Here is an 8,420-nt window from a genome sequence, read left to right as displayed (position 1 = left end):
GTTTTCGTCTTTCAAGACAGCGAGAACTTCATGTTGTTGCCTGTAAGTTTCAACGAGTCATTTTTTAATGATGTTGTAGACAGGGCCGTCTACTTCTTTAAGCCCTATGTGCTACCCTGCCCTGTTATCTCACTAACAGTGAGCACCTGTTAGCGAGATAACAGGTGCTCACTGCTGGCAATGAGCAATAAAGAGTCAGTGTTCTCTTTGTGCGTTACAAACCACTGTTGAGATTATGGATAAAATGCACGTGCACCTAATGTCCTGTTCTTCCCTGCATATACACTGATGTAGAGGAATGCCCTGAGAGTCTAAATGAGCAAAACTTTGCATGTAATCACACAAAGTAAAATCATGAACAATATGAAAACTAGAAAAAAGATTACAAAAAAATGCTTCATTTCAGACATATAATACAACACTGTTTCATATACAGAGCAAGTGAAGAAAGTGAGGGATATAATGAAACCTTCTCAAAATAAGATGCAAAAAATATATCAACACAGTGGCAAACACAATGTCAAGCTCACTTCAGAAAATATTTGAAAAAAAGAAAAGTCCGTTACTGGGTTGAGGCAAACTAATCAGCCCTAGGAAACATCATTTATAGAAAGAACTGCTATAACACATTGCCCATAAACTTTGCTACACTTTTCTATGACGCCAAAAACTTGCCGTCACTGAATATTGGTTTAGAGAGGTTCACAATTCCAGCAATAACTTGTACAATATCATCAATGTAAGCGAAAAGCTCAGTGGCCAAATTCCCTGTCAAAATCTGAAAGGCTTTCATACGCTGGATTGCATGCTCAACATGAACACGAGCGGCTGCTATGCTTTGATTTTTCTCAGCTTCATGTTTTTCAAGTTGCTTTCTCTTGCGCAGGAACGGAGGACGCACCAGTGTGATGTGATGCTCGAGGCAGAGTTTATCTATCAGGAACCCTTTATCCACCATGACACTATCAACTGACGGCAGCAACCTTTCTAGTATCTTGCTTTCTTTTGTTATGTGGGAATCAGATGCCCGGCCACCGTAAGCTTCACTTACATAACTAATGTGGCCTCCTGGGGTCTCACAGACTACAATTTTAGCTGTGTACATGCCTTTGCACCAGCTGTACGTCAACAGCTGGGACTCCACATCTTTCGGTCATTGAAGCGGTACCTCTGTGCAATCTAACACAGCCCTTACACTCGAGTATTCCTTGAAGTACACAGTCAAATTATCCACGACAGCTTCCTTACTTGGCCAAAACACTGCATTTTTCATGATTGCAGCCAAGATTACCACACTAGTCTTGAAAATTTGAGGTGCAAGTAAATCGGAGAATTTGATATCAAAGTGGAGGGAATGTCTATACAAAAGGTTCACCAACTACGAATCCTGGAGCTATATATTTAAGAGAACGGATACAGCGACGGGATATTGACGCGGTAGCGTTAAGGAGCTCGTGTCGCAGAAAAGCTGGTGTCGCCGGCGGCGTTGGCCGTGAGCGATAAATCCCGGCATGCACTTCATAAATAAAAAGCAACTTCCAGGATGGGCTGGGTGGGAATCGAACCAGGGTCTCCGGAGTGTGAGGCGGAGACGCTACCACTCAGCCACGAGATTTTTTTTCTTTATTGCCGACTTGGACATTCAAAACAAGACGATGAACAATAAAACTTGCCAGCACACTTGCGCGTGACACGGCGGGTCACTCAGCCACGAGTTCGATGCTTACAAGCGGTACAAAAGCGCTTCTAGTGAATGCGGTGTTGCCTTAGAAGCGTGCCGTAGAACGTTATACTGCGGTGTATTTCGGTAATTATGAGCATGTTACTTACAGAAGTCGCAGTTACACGAGTAGCGAAGTACGTTTCCGCTACATTTCTTCTGCTCTCTGCGCACATGCAGAGCCATCTTGCGGCAAACACAGAACCCCTCCTCGCAATCTGCGGCGCTGCCCCGACACGTGGCGCGCCACTCGCCCCTGACGTTTCGCCGTGCACCCTCACGGGTTGTAGAATCAAGCGTCTTTCCTTTCTTTAGATCACTATCTTCGCTCACCCGCTTCTCCCCTTCTAGACCCAAGAGCATACCGAGCGAATGAGTGGGCGGTGCGAACGAGGTGCAATAACGCTATCGCGTTCCACTCTTGAAGGCGAAGCTTAAGCGTCCTCCAAATTTTTTTTAAAGAAACTGGAAGGCTACACCCCACAAGTCTTAGGCATATTCAGGAGAATAACATTGAAGGGCCTAGGCTTAACCCCCTCATGCATAGCATACGGGCCTCATATGAGGACACTTATTAATTCGGCTATAAAATTCCTTCAGTCGCTCGAAGCGTGTCACTGCCGCATGGAGTCCTCAGCTGAGGACATGTGAAGTTTCCTAACATGTTTCATAGATTGCACTAGCTGTCCATGTTTTTTCAAACGCCAGGCTCTGAGGGGGAGTCGGCTTGTTTGAGGTTTCTGAATCTTCCTAAGAGACAACATTATAGCTCTTTTCGACTATAAAAATTATCTGCGCCAAGTATAACTCTTGAAAATTGTCAGCGAGATTTGTTGCCAATTTTTTCTCGATTTTGACTTGTATACGGAGAAGAGAACATGTGTTATCAAGTGGGGACATCATGCATTGAAGGTGTAGGCTCACCTAGAGCGCCACCCAAAAACCTTACCTGCAGAATGCCAGGCCTGGGCATTCTGCAGGCGGGTGATGTCACCAGACTGTCCGAGGGACTTCAAGGAAAAAATCATAAACTTTATGCCAATAACTCCTTCACACCATGGCCCTCATCAGGAAACTGAGAGAGGATTGCATAATGTTTGTCGGGTCATGCCGAGCAAACCGTCTGCAAGGAGCAGATAAAAAGCTTAAGTCCTTGAAGGAGCTCAAAGCGCTCGGAAGAGGAAGCACATCCATTTGCACATAAGCAGAAAACATCACGGTGACAAGGTGGCTGGATAACTCGCTTGTTCACGTTGTTTCAAGCTATGCAGGACGGGACCCTGAAGACACTACGAAAAGATTCAACAGGAAAAGAAATCGATGTCACCAGTCCATACTCCGTGGAAGTATACAACACATGGGAGGTGTCGACCTCATGGATTCCTTGATTGCAAGGTACAGAAATGACGTGCGGAACAAAAGGGGCTACTTGAGAATGTCCTTCCATCTACTAAATGCGGCAGTTGTGAACCCCTGGATAGTGTGGAGGTGGGACAAAGGCACGGACCAATATATGGACCAACTTGAGTTTCGAAGTCACGTTGCCAAGGCGCTCATATTCTGCGGTGAAGTAGCGCAGAGCTCGAAGCGACGAGGTCGCCCATCCAACGATCCTCCTCCACCATCACTAAAGAAGAGGGTGTTTCGCCATGTGTCACTGGGAAAAAAGGTTGGACGGCGGGCAGCATTTCCCAAAGAAGAACCTCCTGAAGTACGCCAGCCGCTGTCGAAGTCTTGCCTGCCGTATCAAGACAAGGTACCTCTGCGGTCGCTGCAACGTCCCCTATGTCCAGAGTGCTTTTAGTCTTTCCACAGCGCATAAGCAGAGTATGCAAGACTCATCGTCATCCTTTCAATGTGATTTGTTGCCTCTTTCAGTGTTCTGGTATGAAAGCTCTATATTTTTGAGACTGTCGCTACTTTTTTGCGTACTTAAGGGAACAGGGTAGGCAAAGTTTCCGGAAAAAAAAAAATCGATTTTTTGTTTTTGTGTAATTTAAAATCTTTATTCTTTCCTTAACATAGCCAAGTCTTTCATTTGCGCGCACGCGAAATATTTACCTCAAAATCAACATTTTTCGAAACCTAGGCAGCATCCAGCCACACCCCCTTTGACACATGCTCGGGATCTGTGCCTTTCCTAAGGTAAAAAAAAACAACTTCAGCGCCTATTTTTTTCCACGTTTAGCGGAATGGCAGTTACTCATCTGGCAACAGTGAAAACCTAGCTAGCATACTTCATTTAGCCAAACGAATCCTAAGACGCAGCTGGATTACTCGCAACGCGCGGCATTTTGCTTGTGTTTCGGCGTGTTTTTGCGGACATACGAGCTTGTTTGTACCTTTGCGCTGGTTATTTAGCGGTAATGCAATGACAAAGCCAAAGAAGTGCTTTAAAAAACGTCTCTTTTACGGAAACCGGCATAAGTCGATCTCCAATGGCGCCAATTCTCCGCAACACAACCCAGGAGTGGGCGCCACGACTGGTCACTAAGGAGGCCCGGAAAACAAGACAGCTAGCGCAGAAAAGAAGTGTTGATGATGGAGGGGACTACCAGGCTAGTGGCTATTGAAAAAATGCGTGAGAATTTGTTTCTACTGTCCTATATTGCAATAAAGCTCTTTCTTCCACTTCAAAGCCAATTATCTCAAGACACCAAATTTTGCTGCATTTGACCCTTTTTTTAAGAAACTACATGCGTAAGGGAGATAAAATTTTCCAGACATTAAGAAAACATTACATATGGTCTACTGAACTAAAATTATAAATATTATTGCAGACGATTTTTATTTACAGGCTATTTACTGCAGATTATGGCTCTAAAAATTGGTGGGTCCAGTAAAAAAAAAGATAAAAAAACTTATCTTTAAAAAGAAATTATCCTAGTTCAGTAACACTACCTAACATTGCTGATTACAATGCCACCAGTGTTATTGTTCTAACCCCAGCAGATCATGAGAAAAAGGTCACGAACATAGCCTAAAATGCATGGCAAGAATAGGACCTACCCTGTCCCCTAAAGCCAATTACCTAGACCACCTTATGGCATGTTGTGCTCATATGGGGACACATAAAAAATATAAGGATGTTGTTGATTACTTGAAATAAATTATTTTTTTATCTTTGTGGCATATAGCGACATTTTTAGGCGATAAGTAATATTTTTATACACTGTGCTTAATTCATGAATGAGAGGGTTAAAAGAAAGAAGCTTGATCAGACTTATGCAGGCATATGTCATAAGCCGCATAAGCTACTCTACACCATATTTAAAGCTTAGAGCAGAGGAAAAAAGAAAAATAAAAGCACTCATTAAACGATGCATAAGGAGGGCCCTAGGCCTACCAATGATTACATCCACAAAGAGGCTGCTCGCTATGGGGGTACACAATACGTGGGAAGAAATAGCAGAAGCAGTCAGAGTGTCGTAACTCGAAAGACTAAGCCAGGCAACTACAGGAAGAGCCATTTTAAAATGGTAAGTCTGCAGACAGACAGAGGGATGCAAAGAAAGTCGAGCATCCCACAGCTAATCATTTCCCCTCTTCCTCGAAACATGGACCCCATATACAATGCGGAAAGAGGCAAAAGAGAGCAAAAGCACTCAAAAAGCGATTCGAGCCACTGGACAGCAAGGCAGTTGCATATGTTGATGCAACGAGTAGAAAGTCGGGTGCGGCGGTAACCTCGGTAGTTGACGGCCGAGGTGCCCCAGTATCGGCAGCCACCATCAGAAGCCGCAACTCCGAAACAGCTGAAGAAGTTGCGATAGCGCTCGCTTGCGTAGGAACGGAAGCAAAATTCATAATGAGAGAACAAAATAGCCATCTACAATTACATGAAGGGCAGGATCGCACAGGAAGCGGTAAGAATCCTGACCGGAAAACAGCTTAATAGAAAAGTAAGCTTAATATATGGACTCCAGCGCACGCGTCTGTTTCTGGTAACGAGGCGGCGCAGGAGTTAGCCCGAGCTCTCTACTTCCGGCTAACTTCCGGGTGTAAAGAAAAGGAGAAATGTGGCAGTGAAAAAAAGAGAGAAAGAGGTGCCGTAGTGGAAGGCTTCGGACGACCACAAAGCTTCCTTCATGAACTGTTAGTGGAGTGTTTCTTGAAGGAATATGTGTGAAAAAATTAAAAAAAAAAGTTCTGTAATTTTACATGCCTTGCTCGAACTCTTTTCCTCATTCTATAGAAAAAGGTGAAACAGCTGATAAGCTGCGCTCAGATTTCGCATTAGGAAGTAGCGCAATCTTCGGCAATTTTTTTTTTTCTCGTCTCTGGCAACGGGCGATCCGGCGCTGTGCTCTTTCTGTGTAGGCTTTTGGTTCTATTTTACTTTTTTTCCCCTTCTGGGCAGTCTTGAGAGGCGGTGAACAGAGGTATCGCGCTTCCCCTTCCCTCCCCTTAAACATGCTTTCTTGGGAACCGCTTGGTTTCAGAAACTCGGCTTGACGACCTGCCATTGTGAATGAAGGGTGACAAATCTTCCGAAAAATAAAAAATCACGTAGGCGTGGCCCCTTCTGCTGCTCGATTTTGACCACTAGTCTCCGCGCGTAGTACTTTGTACATGATCGCTCAGTATGAAAGGGGACGCTTGCGCAAAAAGACGATTCCTTTTTTCTCTACCAAAGTGGAAAATGACAATTGGGCATTACATATGCCAAGAAGGATTCTAGTAAGCAGAACAGAAATACAGTTAGACCAAGACCAAGCCTTTCGACTGTTGTCAAGCCAAAGCAGTTTTATGAGTGAAAATACTTGTTCCGTCATTCTCGTACTCAACGGCGCTGCGCGCTTCGCCTTGCGGAACGAACGCCACGTTTGCTCGCCTCGGTAAGGTCTGTTCATGGCTCTCTTGAAGCATATCTCAATATGGACTCCAATGAAATTCAAAGCTAACCAGCGAAAACAAAATGATCAATGAAATAAAATATTTGTTCACGTTTTATTCCGCGTATTAAAGTGAAAAATCTGGGGCATATAGGTAGTAGAAAAGGAGGGGCAGGCCATGCGGTAGCTGTCACGGAAAAAACGTAACAATAACAATGATTCAGTGAAGAGAAAGTCAAAGTTCCTCAGTGATTTTTCATGAGAAATGAAATGCGTCAAAGACCACAAAAAATACGAACAGAGTTTAAAAAACGAATGCTAACACATTCCCTGCTCCCGTATATATTTTTTTCTCTTTGCCACCAAGCTTCCCACCTCGAGTGAGCGGAATGCTAGTAAAGGCGCACTTGCCTCCTGCTCTTCTTCGTGCTGTTTTATCTTGCGTAGTATGAACTAGTTCGAGTTATTCAACGTGTACGTATAGACCAAAACCGATCTGTGACGTAAGCAAGATGCGGTGGCGCTTCTGTCACCAGGCTGGGCAGACTGGGAGTGAAAAGTAGGGTTAGTGCCCATAGGAATACATGAAACCGAAAGATTTAAAAGCAGTTTTCTCATTTCACGGGGCATCTATGATGTCGTTATTCGGCAGAGAGCAACCATGAACATCCTAGAACAGATCGTGAAAGAATTAAATCTCATTACCGAGCCGAAGTATCTTTAAATCACCGCGAAATGTATGGAGGTGCGAAATGGGAGGGCGACACATAGAAACACATGTAAACTCAACTTACCGCAGCACTTTTCTCCTCTCGCGGTGCACCAGAAGTGATGGCCGGTCGTTGAACGTTGGCCAGCGCTTTGAAGAAGTGTGAGACAAAGCATGCTGCTTCATTGCGGAGGCAATCTACTTTTAAAACCCCTCGTTGTCAAGAATCTGTTAGAAATGCATTGCGGTAGCCAAGCCCATGCGAAATATATGTAAACAACGGTTCTCAAAGAAGCTAACTCAAAGAAAAAGGCGAAAGCAGTCATTTGTTAAGAGCTGGTGCATTCTTTCAAGACCATGAACATACGTATGCAACAAAATTTCGTGTCTGACACCTCTGTACAATAAATATGTCAGGCGCGTTTCCAAACGAAACCCCACGTCTAGGAGGCGAGTCGCCCAAGCGGCGTTTATTTTTTTATTTTATTTGGTGAACGTCTTGTGCCACGCCCCGAGATCATGTTGCATGGCGGAGGTAAAAAAAAGAGAAAAAAAAAACATTCCAAGTGTTGTCGAGGCGCATGAGCCGAGTAATGATGCCGTCGACGCTGTTCATTTGTAAATTGGGATGAATAAAATGCAAAATAACGGGCACGACGTCATTCCGTTCTGAAAACATCGATCGTGGCTAAGTAGAGGGGGTATTAAAATGAATGCATATGTAGTTGAGTCGCGATACAATAATGTGATGAGTAAGTCATAAGTAAATATTTTAAGAGGCTTTATATTCCGACGTCCGTGCACGCACTGGATGGCCTGCGTCATACGGAAAGAAAAAAATAAAGACGAGGAAGCCGCACAGAAAGCGCAGAACGATATAGGGAGCTTGCATGAAGCGATGCATGCTGGGTAATCCGCCATGATGTTGTCACTGGCAGCAGACGGCAGGCAGGGCAGCCAGGCTTAATTGAGAAAGTGCCTTGTCATTTTCGACGGTCCACTGAGCAAATACGCGGCTTTTCGTGCGCTGCCCTTATGCGCGTGCAATTGTCGGCAGATTCCTAAGGAACGTACGTGTCGACGCTCCGCCCGAAAAATCGGGCGCGCTATGAAGAAATGCAAAGCAGTGCGATGCGAGTCTGTTCACGCTACGCGA

General features: G+C 44.6%; 1 pseudogene; it reads right to left on the bottom strand.

Annotated features, from left to right (window-relative positions):
- Positions 1–201: 201 nt before the first annotated feature.
- Positions 202–7,450, bottom strand: LOC146195191 (uncharacterized; annotated as a pseudogene).
- Positions 7,451–8,420: the final 970 nt, after the last annotated feature.

The sequence above is a fragment of the Amblyomma maculatum genome, chromosome 3, assembly GCF_055883805.1.
Source record: "Amblyomma maculatum isolate TAMU_Amacu chromosome 3, ASM5588380v1, whole genome shotgun sequence".
In the NCBI taxonomy this organism is placed as follows: Eukaryota; Metazoa; Arthropoda; class Arachnida; order Ixodida; family Ixodidae; genus Amblyomma; species Amblyomma maculatum.
The sequence above is the reverse complement of the archived record's forward strand: the minus strand, read 5'-3'. Positions and strand labels throughout refer to the sequence as shown.